The 16,812-nt window shown below is 43.4% G+C and overlaps 1 protein-coding gene across 1 annotated transcript in view; it reads right to left on the minus strand.

Moving 5' to 3' along the window:
- CTNND2 (catenin delta 2) overlaps nt 1-14,544 on the minus strand; it is an 886,845-nt gene extending 872,301 nt beyond the window's left edge. The window contains exon 1 of the mRNA XM_032470087.1: nt 14,193-14,544. The gene's annotated coding sequence lies outside the window, so the exon portion shown is untranslated. The remainder of the gene's footprint in view (nt 1-14,192) is intronic.
- Nucleotides 14,545-16,812: the final 2,268 nt, after the last annotated feature.

Below are 16,812 nucleotides of genomic sequence, written 5' to 3' on the forward strand. Positions count from 1 at the left end.
TTGTTCTGACAGTAAGTTTAACATCCTCCTGCTGTAAAATTCCTGACATATTGGTGTTCCATTTACTATGAGATAACCTGCCTTTAAAAAACACCCTGGTATGCATGAAGATGCCAGGAAATCACACAACAGCTGACTTGACAGGCGAAAGCATTACATTAGACTTGCACGTGGAAACACAGAAGCTCTTACTAATTGTCATATTGATCACTGACATCCTTTCAGGGATAGACTATCTGTCTTCTATCTCATCTTCCTCTTTCAACACATATCTGTGATAGGATTCAATGATTATTATGCATTAAAAATTTATCCTCCATAAGACATCTGCATTGAAGCCAGGTGTGCATTAATGCTTGTGAGTTCCTATTTGCACTACATCAGTACAGGATGAACTTTTTTTTATAATGGAGGTGCTGGGAATTGAAGCCAGGACCTCAGGCATGCTAAGCACACACTCTACCACTGAACTATACCCTCCCTCCAGGATGAATTTCAAAGTCATTTTAACTACCAACCTTCAAGAAGGTTGCATTCAAATGGGACCAGACATGAAAATAAACTTGCAAACCAATAAATAAGTGAGATGATTTCTGGTTCTCATACATGTTGTAAAGAAGATCAGACAGGTTAATTGTGAGGAGGGAAACTGAGAGGGGATCAGCTTTAGCAAGAAGATCAGGAGAGGCAGAAAGATGGCCAGAGAGACTACAGCCTAAACAACCAGGAGTGGGGAGAGAGAGGGAGCTGGGACAAGACAGGAAGAGGCTGGATTTCTTCCTGTTTGTCACCGCCTGGGTTCTATGCAAAGACAAGATGCGAGTGGATGTATAGGGACCCCCTCAGGCTGTGAGGGGGTCACCAGCTGCAGGGAAGCAGAGAGAAGGGAGGGTGGCTGCCCAGCGGCCAACTGCCGAATTCCTGGTGAGAGAGGATGGTGGCCTGGGATCAGCGTGATAAGAAGCGAGAGTTCAACCAAGGTGAGAAGCAGCCATGCAATTTTGAAAAAACGTCTATAAAAAGAACCTGGAATACCCGAAGTTGGTTATACAGAAACGTGTCTCCAGGCCTTCCACATAGAGCATCATTCTGCATGTCACATTCTATACATTTTCTAAATCAAGGCAAAACATTGTATGTTTACCAAAGAATAATTTAAAATACCTTAAAGAGTGACCCATATTATCCATCAGTAATTCTTACTCATTTAGGGATTAATTCAATACCGAACACCCCAAATCTGCCTTCCTCAGCACTGGGACGTTGCTGATTTTGCCTTGCAGCTTCTACTAGGGATGAATGTTTGTGTCTCCCCAAAATGCACACGTTGCTGCCCTAACTGCTAACATGATGCTACACAGAGGTGGGGCCTTTGGAAAGTAACTGGGGTCAGGTGAGGTCATGAGGATGAGGTTCTCACAAAGGGATTAGTGGCTTTATAAGAAAGAGAGAGAGAGATGCTTGCACCAAGGAAAGGCCACGTGAAGACACGGAAAGAGGGCAGCTGTCTGCAAGGCAGGAAGACAGCCCTCACCAGGAACTGAGTTGGCTGCACCTTGACCTTGGACTTCACAGTCATCAGAACTGTGAAATAAATGTCTGTTGTTTAAGCCACCCAGTGGCAGCCAAAGCAGACTAAGACGGTCTCTTACAATGTTTTCATTTAGTGAAGTCCACCCAGAGCCAGGCTGCACCATCACAACAAGCATGCCCCCAGACATGTGGTCCCCAACTTCCATGGCCGAGGGGACAGGCATGTTCTCACTTTTGGATGAGGCAGAATTTTTGTCACTTAGCAAAAGGTACTCAATTACCCACTTAACATTACAGGAGAGTCTATTGATCAGCTGTCACAATGTTCTACCGTCTTCTCCTGGTGATCTGCAAACAACTTCACAGACTCCTCTGACGTCATGATATCCTCTATAACACTGCACATCCGCACATCCCAGTACTTGAAATCTTACTTTGCATCTATATTTTTAGCTTAATATGTATGTGCAGCTTAGCTTCTTGCTATGATCACGGCAAACTTTCCCACGTGCCAACGATATCACTGTGAAGGGTTGAGTACCACGTGGATATACTGGGCTGAACTGCCTGCCTTGACCGTCCTGCTCAATGCCTCAAAATGAATGTAGAAGCAGCCTTACCTTTTGCCAGATGCCCAGTGAGACCTATCTTCAAAGATACATTAGCAGCAAATGTGTAGGTAACAATGATCTACTTACATGAAAAACACTCAGCAGAAAGACTGAAATTACTCCTGTAGCACACGAGTAGCTTTTTTAAGTAAATCACGGGCATATATATTGAAAACTAATAAGGTACGACAAATAAGAAATATAATTTTCCCTGACAGCCCACAAAGCAACTTGTTCTAAAAAGTTAAGAAGAAAAGACAATAGGCACCAAACAGAGCTGGGTAAGCATAACGTTAAGACACTGAGAGAAACTGTGACACCAACTCTGAGTTTAAGAGCATCTTCTCTGAGTCAGAGCTAAAAATTTCTTCAAGCCACTGAACCTTGAACCCGCCACATCCCGAAGAGCTAAAATGACGCACAGCTACAAGAACAGCATGTGTATTTAAACTCAGATACAAGTCACCTAAGGAGCTTCTGAGACTAAGCGAAAATGAGAAAAATCTACTCTTGGTTCCAAAATCTGTTATGTTGCTTTCGAAATTCTTATCCTCACTTTCAAAAGATAAAATATGGGAAAGCACTTGTAATGACTAACATGCTGTAAAACTCAAAGGAATAATTGCTTACATTTCCTCCCACACCCTGTTCAACCCAAGAGAGCACTTGATCAGGCTGTCCCCCAGCTGTCCCACTGGCAGGTCTGTATCCCCTGCCAGTCTGCAGGTATCACCGCTATTATAAACTGCATAATTGTCTGGGCCGCCGGGAAGCCACATTAACTCATATTATTACACTGTGTAAATGGAAAGTATTTCTGTTGAGCACTGAAAGATCTTGAGGCCGAGTAGCAATGGATGCATTTTAAACAGAACAGGCACACACGAGCAAAGGAGGGATTTCAGAGATGTGATGGGAAACCGGGCAGCATGGCCACCTGAATCTGAAATCCAAGTTTGAAAAGGACAGTAGTAGCCACTCTTCAACTAGAGAAAATGGCTAAACTACTCAAAGAGGGGCAGATTCTCTGGCTCTGGAATAACATGCTGTTTGCCAGTATTTTATAACTTACTGCTTCTTCAAAACTCATATTCAGCCCAGTCTGCTGACTGAATGGATTAATCAATGACCATTGACCAGCCCGTTAAAACTAATTTAGCTGCCTGCTCCTTCTTGCTTAAAATGTCCACACTTCTTCCCAGGTGTTGACCAAACTCGCATCCCATCTATTGAAGCTCTCCAGAACATACTCAATCCTAAGGGTCCACAAGCTGTATTTGTGGAGGAAGATGGGATGTCACTAAGGGTCAATTTCCCCCTACCATCCTCTTGCCCCTCCCCCGGACACTTTACTTCTTTCTAGGCTTCCTATGTACAAGCTAAAAGGATTCCAAGAATCCTCTCAATTGCTGACACAGGAAATATGAAATCCCTATACAATTTGTCATGCCACTTGCCCTCAGTTGCAGAAAGAAGGTTTTAGATTTATAAGAAAAAAGAGCCATATGTGAAACTGCTATAAACAGCGAGTAAAACCGTAATTAGCATCTCCTCCTGAGTGCCTAAAACTTTGATACTCACTAATACACATTCTCAGTGAGGCATATTAACTCCTCTTCCTTCAAAAGTTATTAGAACAGGGAACATACGAAAGGTTTATTCCCCCCTGTAACTTACACATGATGTCTTCCTATTGGCAGCCTACAGTTACAGTGATAAGAATTCTCTGAAATTGTGTTCCAAGTATTTAAGGAAACATGCTCAAAATATGGAAGCCAGCAACGGTTCACACTTCTAAAACTGTTCTGATGAAGCCTTCCAGGCGCCAGACTCGGCAGCCCACCAGGAGAGAAAATAATATTCTGGGGACATGTCTACAGACTTCAATCTCTGCGGAACATAGGGCTTCTTCCAGCTTCCCTTTTGAGCAGCAAATATCTGTGCAAAACAGAAAAAAAAACAGAGGGAACTTTTTTTTTTGGAGCCAATTTGGTCTAACATACAATTTTTGAAGTCGTATAAAGAAATAACAGAAATTACTTCCACTGATGGATGAAGGAGAACGCTTCCTTTAGGCAACATCCAATGAATGGCATGGAAACTACGACCATTAGAGAAATGGCATTTTTAACCCTATGAGTGATGGAGGTTGGAGACTTAGTCTTACAGACAGGAAAATCTTTTGATTCCAACTCACGCAAAAAAAAAAAAAGATTGCCCTATTTTTTTGAAGCATGTCAAAAGTTCTAGGAAGTATATTTTATACGTAAATGCTTGTTATGGTTAGGCCTTCTAAAGCATTTTCATACGAATTATCATATCACATTCACAAAATCTCCGTGAGTTTTGATCACTATGAGGGAAAAAACCAAAATAGGCCCAGCCACAAGGTCACAAGAGAAAGCTGGCACCAAGCATCATCTGGATGCCGGGACTCAGAACTTGCATCCAGTCCTCCTTCCAGAGCCGCAGTGCCCAGTAGCCAACACCAACCAAAGCAAACAATTCTGAGTTCACGAATCACTTCTGACAATGAAAATAAAAGTGTACGTATAGCTCACAATGATTAACTGAGTGTTCACCATGTGCCAACTACTGTCTGAGGATTTTAGGATCAATGATAAAAAGGGACAGACTACCAGTATGGGGCAGGGGCGAGGAGAAGCATGGTCCTCTATGACCGTGAAGATGATGCACGTAGATATCTACGCACCCGTATGTGTGACGTAGAAAGCCATGATTTCCTGAGAGGGGCATCCTGACTTACTCTTCCCAACGCACCTGAACCACACAGAGAAGTGAAGGCTGCACACCCAGCAGAGCTCCCACCCGTGAGCCCCAGATTGTCGCAAACACCCTGCCTCTCGCACAGACGTCCCCGAGCCTGTGCAGGCACGTCAGTAATTAAGCTGCACGTGGGGGCAGCAGAGGTCCAGAATTCAAGAAGATGCGTCCTGGTTAGCATTTAACAGTAGAAATAGCTAAAGCTATTAAAGAGGGGCACCAGGTAGACCAGGTTCTCTGCTATGTATTTTAGGTCTGTACTCTCTGAGTTTGTCCACATAACCACCTGAAGACAGAAGGATCATTACCTCCCCTCCATCAACTATGACACTCAGAAGTAGCTTATCCACATGCTGAAAAAAAAAAAAAGAAAGAAAGAAAGCGCTGAGCTGTGAACACCGTCCTGTTGAGATACAACCACGAAGCCATCCCTCATGTGTGGTCCACCGGCAGCCTTTACTACCGGGACACACGGAATCAGGGAGCAACAGAGCGTCTCCTTAAAGAAGAAATCCCACCGAGAAATGGGGACATACTGAACTACAAGCTTTAGAATTCTGCTTTACAAATAAGAATTGATCAAATGAGGGATAAACTGGTAAAACATGGCAAAGGGTAAGGTAACTGCCACAGACAAATAATACCAATCAAGAGCACGGCAAACAGACCAACTGAGAAACGGGCAGGAGATACAAAAACATCATTCACCAAAGAATTAGGAGTTCGTCGAAAACTTACATGGTATTCAACCTCAGCCATATTCAGTGAGAAGCGAATTAAATGAAGGAAAACACAGTATTTCTCCTATTTAATTGGAATTTGTTGTTTTGTTTTGTTTTTAACTATAACACCCAGTGTTACCAAGATCATGGGGAAACCGGCACACTCCTGCCTTCCCTGAAGAAATATAAATTATAGAAACTTTCTGGAGGACAATTTGACAGCATGTATCTACAGCCTTGAAAACATCCAGTTCTAGGAAGTAATCCAGAGAAAATAACCTGAAGAAAACGATTTAGCTTTAATCACAGCATCATATTATACCACCCCCAAATGAAAATGCCACCCAGCTCCCAAAACAGCAAGTTGTTTAAGTGACTGATGTTATAGAAAGGTAATGGAAAACAGACACTAAAAATGAAAACTAACTCTATGAGAAAAGCTGTCTTACATGCTAAAAGGTAACAAAACAGAGTACTCTTCTAAACTTGAAGATGGGTACAGATTCGCATTTCTGCTGCAAACATACTCACTCATTTCAGGGGCTTCCGATCATGCATGAACCTTAGCTTCTTTGAGTCAATTCTCCACTGTCCAAATTTTTAATGATAGTGCGTTATTTTTGAAACCAGAAAAAATTACAAAGGTTTATTTGAAAAAGAGAAAAATATTTCACTACTGTGCTACAGAGTTCTCAAGAAGACAGCAACTTGATAAAACTACTCAATACATCTCTCAAATTTAAAAGCAGAGAAAATATAGGTGTGGCAATGATCAGAATATACACAAGATACACTCCACGAAGAACGAAGCCTGTTAACTTTCAGTCAGGTGTTCAGCTAATGAATGAAACGTATTCCAAAGCAAATAGATCATACCCTTTTCAAAAATGTAAAGGCATGATTTTTTTCCCTGTGTGGTGATATATTCTATATCAAACTATGATCTATTTAGTGGAAAGATAATATACAAAGAACAAAACACTTGAAACTCTGCCATAAATACTATGTTCTTGTGTTTGCATGGCAACGTGAGTGGGTGTGTATGCTGGGTGTCATATTCAGTACAGTTTTTTGCTTTATTTTCTTCTTAACTTCAGTGCCATGAATACTTCCTATATAATCAACTATTCTTTAAAAAGATAACTCACAGCTACACAATATTCTCTTGGACAGAGGTGCCACTGTATGTCTATACAAGTACACGCATTTAACTATATACTAGTTTTATTCTAAGATTTTTCATGTAGTATGAATCCTGATGAACAAGAACTGGGTATTACAATCAATATGGAAAGCGATTTAGCTTGAAAGAGGCTCTCTCTGGATGAATCCGTAGGTGTTTAGTAAAGAAAATGTGCTACCTGAGGACCTTTTCAGTGTTACCTGTTCCAACCTGACTCAAGCCAAACAGTTTGATCTAAACACTACAAGCCCCAGGCTTCCTGGACCACCCTTCACGTCCTGGGTAAATGTGACATGAACCCTACTGTCTCTGAGACCATCTACACGATGCCCATTTCACGTGTCTGCCTTTCTGGAGAACTCCTCCACCTCCTCAACTGGAGATTCCAAAAATACCATGTTCAGCACCAGTGAAGAAAGTACTAGAGACAAGAGACTGAATTGTGGCTCTTTTATATTTGGAAGACTTGGTTTGCTGCCAAAGAAATTGCTCTTCCTGGAAATTAAATTATTCTGTGTTACTGAAGGTAATGACCGCTATGTTACTCTAATGTTTGAAAGTCCAAATAAAATATTTGAGAGAGAAGAATAAAATAAATTTTAAGAAGTGAGCCTTTTTTTTTTTTTTTTAGGTTGAGTAGTCATGCTCAGAGTCAAAGCAAACATCACATCTATTTGGTAATTCAGTTTTGTTTTGATGGTGTCCACTACTGCTCTTACTCAAAGTTAAAACATTAACAACAGCCAAACTCTAATTATCCACACTGAGGTAGAAAGTTCCATGGATAATAGCCAGCATAGATCATCATTTTTATGTAGTTAGGGAAGTCAGATTTTGACACTGTCTTTTTTATGCTCAATTGTCACCACTTACGGGGCCATTTAATTACTGGCAGTCAAAGTCTAACGTGGGGAGTTGGGAAGAAATGAGTTATTTTTAAGTTGGCAATATATAAATCAGCTGAATCTCATGGACCATATTCTCTATAAATCAGACAGGGCTTTAGATACTCCCCTGGTAATTCCTGATATCGTGTCAAAATACCATAAAATATTTGAAGAGCTCAGCAAAGCAAACTCCTTTAAAGCTACTATATCCGGAATTCTACAACCAGAATTCTTTATAATTCTGTCAATGAGGAACGCTTCTTCCCTACTTGCACTATTTCCTTCCAGGTGAAGGGAACCTAATTAATGTAACACTCTGGCCTCTCCCTGCCCTTTGCTTCCTCTGCCTTTGAAGAATAAAGGCGGCAGCGTGGCCAGCTCCTTCCTTCCTCTGGAGACCCTGCTGCCTGCAGAGGGCAAGGCTTGGGCTCTGGGGCTCAGAGGCAGCTCTGTCCCTTGGTGGGGGGGGGGGGGTGAGGGGAGGGGGGATAGGAAGGGAGGGAGGCTGAGGTCCTGGGACATCCTCTGACATCACAGCAGCTAATCAAAATGGACATTTCCCCCCATGGTGGCCACTTCTTTATCTTTTTTTCCTTCCGACATCCCACCTTTTGTCAGGGAGGGTTGGAAAGGAGGATTGATATCTATCCAGTTCCTTAAAGGCACCATCAATCCAAATTTCTGCACATTTTTTGACTGAAGGTAAACATATACCTGCCTGTGATTTATGTCGTGGCATATTTAAATAAGAAAAGATTACAATAAGCACTATATGATTATGAAGATGCTTCTAAACCAAAAGAATAAATTATTTAAAACGTGTACAAAATGCATTTTCCTTAATACATGTACATCAAATCAATCATTTAATGACAGTTGTGATAATGACATCACACAAAAAAAGGTCACTAATGAAAAAACTCCAGTCTTCACCTATGCAGGATAAATATAATAACAAATGTCAATGATAGAATTAACTGTTCCCCATCATCGAATGCTATAAACTAAATACCCTATTTACAAATACATTTTATATTATTTCAAACTTAGAGAAATTTTGACACTGACAGTTATTTAACCAAACATAATGGGCTCACCTGCTTACTTTGGTCCCCAAACCAGAAAGTTCTTTTATTATAACATGTGTTTTACTCTGGTAACTTATAATTAGAAGTTCCCACAATAACATATAAATTTAAATATAAATGCCCACATTTATTGCCAAAATGTTTTCCTGACTGAAGATAAGTTAGTCTCCTGTTCTATAGGTCACAATCTGTAACAATTTCTAAGATGCATCCAAGCGTTATTATTGTTATAATTATGTTGAAGATCTGAGTGTTACCTTGTAGGGGCTGGGCACTTCACTGAAGCAACTAAGAGTGAAAGGGCAAGTGAAGATGACCGTTTATTTTTGAAAAGGTACCAATGAACGCACATGTTTTTTTCCCAAGAACTTGAATTTAATTGGGGGTGGGGTGGGTCTTCTCTTTAAGTAATAAATTTAGCTGTTTCAGTTTCTGTTTTCTTTGGCACAACAATATTGTGGTTCAGGGCTCTGTGGTTCTAAAAAGAGCAGCTGTTTAATATTTGACTTCACAGAGAGTGATGCTTATAAAACTGTCTATAATATTCTTTCTACATTATTCAGCTTCGTAGAAAACGTGATCTTAGGTGAATAATGTAACACTAATAGGGAGTATCAAAGGTTTGCAATTTCTGACTGTTAGATTCGAATCTGTTTTTTTAATAATGCTGCTGGGAGATACAAAGGGCTTCTCTTTTATCTCAACCATTATATATTTTAATATGTAAATGAGTGGCATGTTGCAGAGTAGAAAACATTTTATATGGAAATCTACATAATAAAGTAATAATACAGTAGGAGTGGGGGAGAATGTATCTATTTAATAGCCTTTGTTAGAGATAGTGGTGGCTTTTATAACATATTTAGTAAGACATAAGTGAAGCCGAAGTACTCCTCTTAATATGTAGATATAGATCTCTCGTGTTTGTACAAATATTTATCATTACAAGGCACTTATGCACTTCCTTCCTTTTTCCTGAAACCAATCTTTTCAGACTTTCTTACTGTACTCATTCTTTTAAAGTAAACCAAGCTGGGGGTTGGGTACAGCTCAAGTGGTAGAGTGCATGGGTTAGCATGCACAAGGTCCTGGGTTCAATCCCCCGTACCTCCTCCAATAAATAAATAAATAAATAAATAAAGTTAATTACCTCCCCCACACACAAAAAATAAAATAAAATAAGATAAACCATGCAAAGATACTTCATTATTATTGACTATATTCCCTATGCTATACATTTCATCCTTGTGACTCATTCAGCTTATTTTTTAAATTTATTTTAGAGTACATCTTTATTTGTCACACCCATTTTACAGCTGAAAAAACTGAGGTCAAAACAGGCTCATATAAATGGCCAAGGACACACAGGCTTAACAGAGACAAAGCTGGGATCCATTCAAAGCCGGTGCTTCTCTCATCTCTGCATCCATCCAAAGCAGAATCCAAAACAGCATTACACTGGGATATATATCCTAACATTACATATAAATGTATTAAATATTTAAAAATATGAAATATGCATATATATTCATTCTTGGGCAAAACCCAAGTTTTTCCTCTACAGATATATTTCTGCCCTGAAATGACAGTTAATGGAATAATAGGTTTCAATATATGTCATTCATTTCACAGATAACTTTTCAGGAATCTTACCAAGGGACACAGGAGAGGCATTCTAGGAAGCACTATTTCACTTATTTAGTCATTATTTGCAATTTGTCAAAAACTAATTGATACAGAGTCTAACTTCAATATCCTAATACAGCTAAGACATTTCCTACAAATCAATTAACCATGATCCTGAGCTTGAAATTACGCTCAGCTGCTATGTGATCAAAAGATAAACAACTGGGGGTGTCATAACTACACACGTTTGTTATGAGTTTTAACATTTTTAATGGCCTAGAAGAACAGTATGATAAAATATTTCCATGAGTCTCCTGTGTTGAAGAACTGTTTGTGAATATAATTGCATTCATTAAAGCCAACCAGGCAGTTTATTAATCAGTAGGCTAGATTGGCAGAGAATGTGAAAGAAATTATTTATCTATGACATGTTTAATATTTTCCATTAATATAAAAAGCTGTTGCTTTGGCATATAATCAGATAAACTTAAAGTCAGCAACAAGTATCATGAACTGTTTTAGCCCCAAAAAACTTTTCATCCACATCCACGTAACATTTATCACAAAGTCATCAAGGTACCAAAGCTCTGAGAACACCTTTAGAATATGGTTGATGTAAACCATCATGGAAGCCAACTGAAGAATTTGACCTACAGGTGTGTTTCCGCAAGCAAAGAGCCACTGTACCACAGCTTCAATGGAAGTACTGGATTTAAAAATACCTGCTCATCTTCTCTCGGTATTTGGTCAACTTCTGAATTATGGTGTTCAAGTTTAAGCACTCTCAAGAATGTAGCATCTTTTAAAAATAAAAACCTTTATGAAAAATAAAAGCTTTTAGGAATAGTAATCCCAGCATAACCAATTCTCCACTAGCTAAATTAAAGTTCACACAGAGAAACAACCATAATGAGTATTCATATCTTCTGAGGATAATCATCAGGAAAAGCAAGAAAGAAAAAAAAAAGAATACTCTTGGCAGCTCAAAATGCCAGTAATTCCTATTTTAGTTCAATTGCCTTGTTACAACCAGATACACTGGCCTATATAAACTATATCTGACTTTATGAACAAATTACAGTAAGTTATTTTAAATGTAACTTTAATTTCTTACATAAGGACACCGTGATGAAATTACTCAGGAGAACTCTTCAACAATTCCACATAAAAGCATACCATATAAAAGAGAACCGTGGAAAAGCACAGCAGAAACTAGCAAGTTCCATAGCACTGTCAGGGAGAGGACTGCATATTCACTTATCTGTCAAAAGTACAGAATACCATAACTTCATTTGTAATTTTAGGGGTCACTATGAATGTGATATTATCCTTTTAAGTTATTTAACAAAATTCTAAATTGCACTTTCCAGCTACTATCATTTGAATTCCATGCTTCTCTTTGATGAACTATTTCAGTGGAGAAAGAATTGGCTCGTGTTCTATCTCGAAAGATGCGAAGTTGATGGAAATACTGTAATGTGACAGTGCGTGACTTTTATTACGAACAATGAAAACATTAGTGACATCTATAATGATTAGGTCATAGAACTACACAAACAGACACCAAATGAAGTAACTCCTTTCCACAAGACGATGACAATTTTATTAGAGCAGCAACCTCCGGTGCTCACTGCAATTGCCATTCAATCAAGTGCTATCACTTTCAAGCCATAATATAACATAAAACTCACACATCCAATACACGTAGCTTTGCCCACACCCACCGTCTGCCCTGACGTACACACACAGGCACCAAGTAGCATCTACAAGTCCTTTAAGAATTCTGTTTATAACGGAAAGAGTAGATTCAAAAGAAAAAGTCAAAAGAAGCAAATGAATGTCTACTTCTCCTATTGCCTCTTTTTGCAAGAAATCTGACATTAGAACAATGCAACAAGCACAAGAGTATATTCCAAGTGCTGTTAGAAAGTTCTCTGAATGTGAATAAGGGGAAAGCATAGCAATATTGGTAAAACTGACCACACTCTTCAGTTAACTCGAGCCACACAGCCCTCGCTAGTCTCTCCGTGACGCCGACTTGTTAGCTGCATAATCACAGGCCTCCCAAATTTCTGCATCTAACTCCAAACGCAATCATCTTCATCCAAGCCCTGTGGCCCGCACAGACCGGTGACGATGCCGCTTAACACTTTCCCCAAAACATTAAAAATGGATTCTGCGTGTGGCAAAGAGATTTTACGGCAGACTAAAGCACCGAGTCCGTATCTGAGGACGCCCGTCCCCCGATCTGTCATACTTCCCCTTGAGAGAGCCCCCAGAACCATGCACAGGTTCAGCCCTGTAATTTTATGAGTCACAGCACTTTCCCAAGGGAATTTAAAAGTGGTGCAGCTCCAAAGCCTTTTAATCCTGTAGGTGAACTACTAACAGCAAAGAGATGAACTGAACCACCGTCAGTAGCTGATGAGACTTTAAAGCTGCTGATGGAAGGATGCACAATGAGATAACTCTTAGGTAGTTTCAGCACCTCCCTCTTTTCACGCAAGTCGCTGCAGAAAATTCCAAGCATCTTAAATACCTGCCACATAGTTCCTAAAAGTTAAAATAGATGTGTATCAAGCCTGATACTGTGGTTATAACATATCCATTTTCTAAACCAACATATTTGCTTGGAAACGTTAGGCAAGCATGTTAAAAACACCTTTCAGAGCCAAAGCAAATCAGATCGGTTCAACTGACGCACGCAAGAGGGAAAAAAACACCTTGGAACCACAACCTGCCCTCCTTTTTCTTTTTCCACACTCTGCACCACCCCAACATTTACAGCGAAGCACAACTTTAGGCATTTTTAGAACTAACTGCTCATTGTGGGAACCACACACACATCCCAAAATCTCTCAGACTGTTTTCCTACCACACAGACCAGGGAAGCTGCACCATCTCTCTAGTGACTTAATTCTGAACGTGGTGGCTGGAGCCAGCTGAGCAGCAATCGATGCAAACACATTACACACCAGAATAAGAGGAAGGTCGGCAAAAAAGAAAAGCAGCTTTGCTTTCGGCCATTAATTACGGATCACCCAAATAATCGCATCGCAACCTCCCACGCACATGCACCGGGTTCCAAACCTGGGTTTCAGGCGGCGCTTTCCGGAGCCTCGCTATCTATTGTCAGGACTCAGAAGCCCCCGAAACCTGTGAATCAAGCTGAAAACGCTTCCTCTGAAACAGCTAAATATAGACCAAAGGGGCCCCGGGTCTGGCGGGCCGCGGGAGAGTGAAGAAACAGCCATGGACGCATATGACTAAGTATTTCCATTTTGTTCTAGCCAAACATCGTAATGACATTGAACATAAGGGCAAAAGACTGGAGGGAAGTCCTCCCCACCCCCATCCGCCTTCTCCCGTACATTAGGGACGTCATGAATGCAACGGGTATGTTCTGGAGGGTGGCGGGGAGCAGTATTGTTGGTGTTGCCCTATATACGCCTCCTCCGGGGGAGATGGGTGGCAGGGAGGGGGAGAACGCAGAGAAGACACTTGGTAACCGCTCCAAGAAAGGCACTAACCCCGGCCCACGTTCCAGGCAGAGCCGTCTTCCGAGAGGGGACCCGGCGCGTCCGCGGTCCTCCCCCGGACTGGCAGGACCGCGCAGCAGCCGCCGCCGCCACCGCCACCGCCGCCCGCCGGCCGGGAGCCGAGGACCAACCCCCACTGGCGGCGAGGAGGAGGGCGAGGAGGAGGACGACGCTGAGGAGGATGCGCCTGGCCCCAGCAGCCCGGCGCAGGCAACTCACCGAACGGCGCGGCGCCCGATTGCCTCCTCGTGAACATGCACCCGCCACCAGCGACAGCTCCTCAGTCCAGCGAAAGGCGTGCGCGCCGCCGCCCTGCTTCAGGGCAAGGTCCTGACCTTGCCCAACTGCAGCATCTTCCGCTTTTGTTGTCTGAGCGCGGCCGCGGGACAAGTGATGCCGGCGGGGAGCAGGGGCGAGCGCCGCGGGGGAGAGGCGGCTCCCGACGCGAGTGCGCGGCGCCCGGCCCGGAGGCCCCGCCGAGCGCAGCGAGCGCAGCGCCCCCTGCCCGGCTTCCGCGGGCTCCGCGGGCTCCGCGGGCTCGGGGCTCTTGCGGGCTCCTGCGGGCTCCGGGGGCCGCCGCCGCCGCGCCCGCCGCTCCGCTCGGCCGGGTGCCGCCGCGGGCGCGAGCCTGGAGCCGCCGCGGCTCCCGGCGCCGAGCGCTCCCGTGCTGCGCCACGCGCGCGGCCCGCGCCACCTGTGCCGCCGCCGCCGCCGCCGCCGCCGAGGGCGAGGCTCCTCCCGCGGCGCGCGGCTGCCTCAGCCTCCACCTATGCCTCGGCGGCCGGCTCGGGCGCCCGGCTAGTGAGGGAGCGTCCGCCCCGCCGCCCAAACCTGCCCTGGGTGCCGAGCATGCCCAGTGCCGCCGCCAGAGCGCCGCGCTTCGCCGTGCGCATTCCACTTCTCCTGGTTTTCGCGGCAGCAGCGGCAGCAGCAGGAGAGAGGGGAGGAGGCCGCGGGCTGGGAGAGGGCCGAGCATCCTGGGGAACGCACACCCCGGCCCTCAGATGGGTGGATGCTCGCGAACCAGGAGAAAGCTGGAAAGGACCGGAGGAAAGCCTGGAACCCTGGGCTGGACCGGCCCTCAAAGGGCTGGTTCCTTCATTTACTTGCAAGATGCTGGCAGTTTATTGTGGTCGGGCAGATGTCAGCCTGCAAACAAAGGGCAGGTGTGGAGGGGCTTCTAAGCTAGCGTGTGTGCGCTTTGGGGCAGGCGGCAGGCTAAATGTACCTGCTGCTGGGTACAGGTGGGGCCTCTCAAATCCTGTGGTTCTAGAGCAAAGAAGGCAGGACATCCATCTCTGGTCTTCCCAAACTGCGTCTGTCCATTCTCACCGTCACTCCCAGTGCTTAGATTTAACGTGCTTTTCGCGGGTGGAGAGACTTTCTCCTTAAATGGAATGCCCCTGGTTTTGTATCTGAAATGTATGTAAACTTCCTGCAAGAAAGACCCTTGTCTAGTTTGGAACTTGAGCACAACGCTAAGTTCCCCTCCTCCTCCAGCGCCCCCTCTTCTCTTTTCCAACTGCTGCAACTCTGTCACCTTCTCTTCCTCCTCCCCTTCCTCCTCGTCTTCCTCCTCTCCCAGGCTAAGATGAAAACCCTCACTTGTTCCTTCCCCCATAGTCTTCCTATACCCCCTGCATTGTTCTCGTCATTTTCAGATGAGTTTTCTGTGTCACCTCCTGGTTTGACAGCTCACTGACTCCATGGGGACCTCTCTATGCCTCCCTTGCTGTGAAATACAGCAGGGAACAGTGAAAAGTCTTGTTAGAAAACAAGACCCTTGTCTTGTGCCAGAGAAGTCCTCTGGGCCTTCACCCGTGTCCCTCTGTTTGGGAAGTCGTGACGGGTCTCGACCCTACCGCAATTACAAGCCTTGGGCGGGCAGAGCGGGGCGTGCCCGGGGACCAGGGCAATGCCCTTCCTAATGATGCCACGGCTCACCATCCCTGACCCTGCAGATCCCAGACTGTCTAAGGTGGTATTTTCCCCACTTCTCCCCTCCCCAGAGCTGGTGTCTGAGACACAGATAAGCATGACAGCGTGAGGAAATTGTAATCAGAGGGATTCGAGGGGCTGGTGATTCTCAGTAACCAAGTGCTTCTCTTTTATGTCAGAAGAGATTATCCAACAAAGTTAAATGCCTTGAATATTTATCCGGGGCTATCCTCTATTATACTTCGGAGGAAGTTAAAATATAATTTGAAGGAAGAGCAAAGGAGGAAAGTTTAGACGGGTTAAACACGTAGAAATAAATGCAAAAAGCAGCAGATTAAGCAAGGACTTTTCACAACGGTGCAAATGTTCATTATTCATCCTCCTCCGTTGGGGCTGCTCCTGCCGTGATAGGCTTGGTCGCACCTCGAAGAGTAGTTTGCCAGCCTGGCTCCCAGTTTTGAAGCTGGCTTCTTCTTAAAATACTTCAGATTCCTCTGAAGGAAGACACTTCAGGGCCATTTTTCAGCAGCTGTGAACTGTATTTTTTCTTTTTTTTTTTTTTTAATTCTCAGAAAGACAGTTCAATTACTGTGGAGTATTTGGTACAAGACGAATTAGCAGTGCTGTATCCATTAGGCCACATTATATTTTAAAGGATGTTCTCTGTTTTCACTGTAGCTTTGGTTAGATTTTTGAAAAACGATGTTTAACATGTACTCCTGTTTGCAGCCTTTAACTCAGGAAGTCATGGGCCGCTCATTGGGGGGTTGGGGAGGTGGGAATGCAGACTTTGAGGGTAGGTCGGCTACACTTTGGATTAACTTTAAAGCAGGTTAAAATAATATCCACAGCAAATAGATGTGTCTTTTATGCCTATATAAATGTAAGTTAAGAAAATAAT

This window comes from Camelus ferus, chromosome 3, assembly GCF_009834535.1.
Source record: "Camelus ferus isolate YT-003-E chromosome 3, BCGSAC_Cfer_1.0, whole genome shotgun sequence".
In the NCBI taxonomy this organism is placed as follows: Eukaryota; Metazoa; Chordata; class Mammalia; order Artiodactyla; family Camelidae; genus Camelus; species Camelus ferus.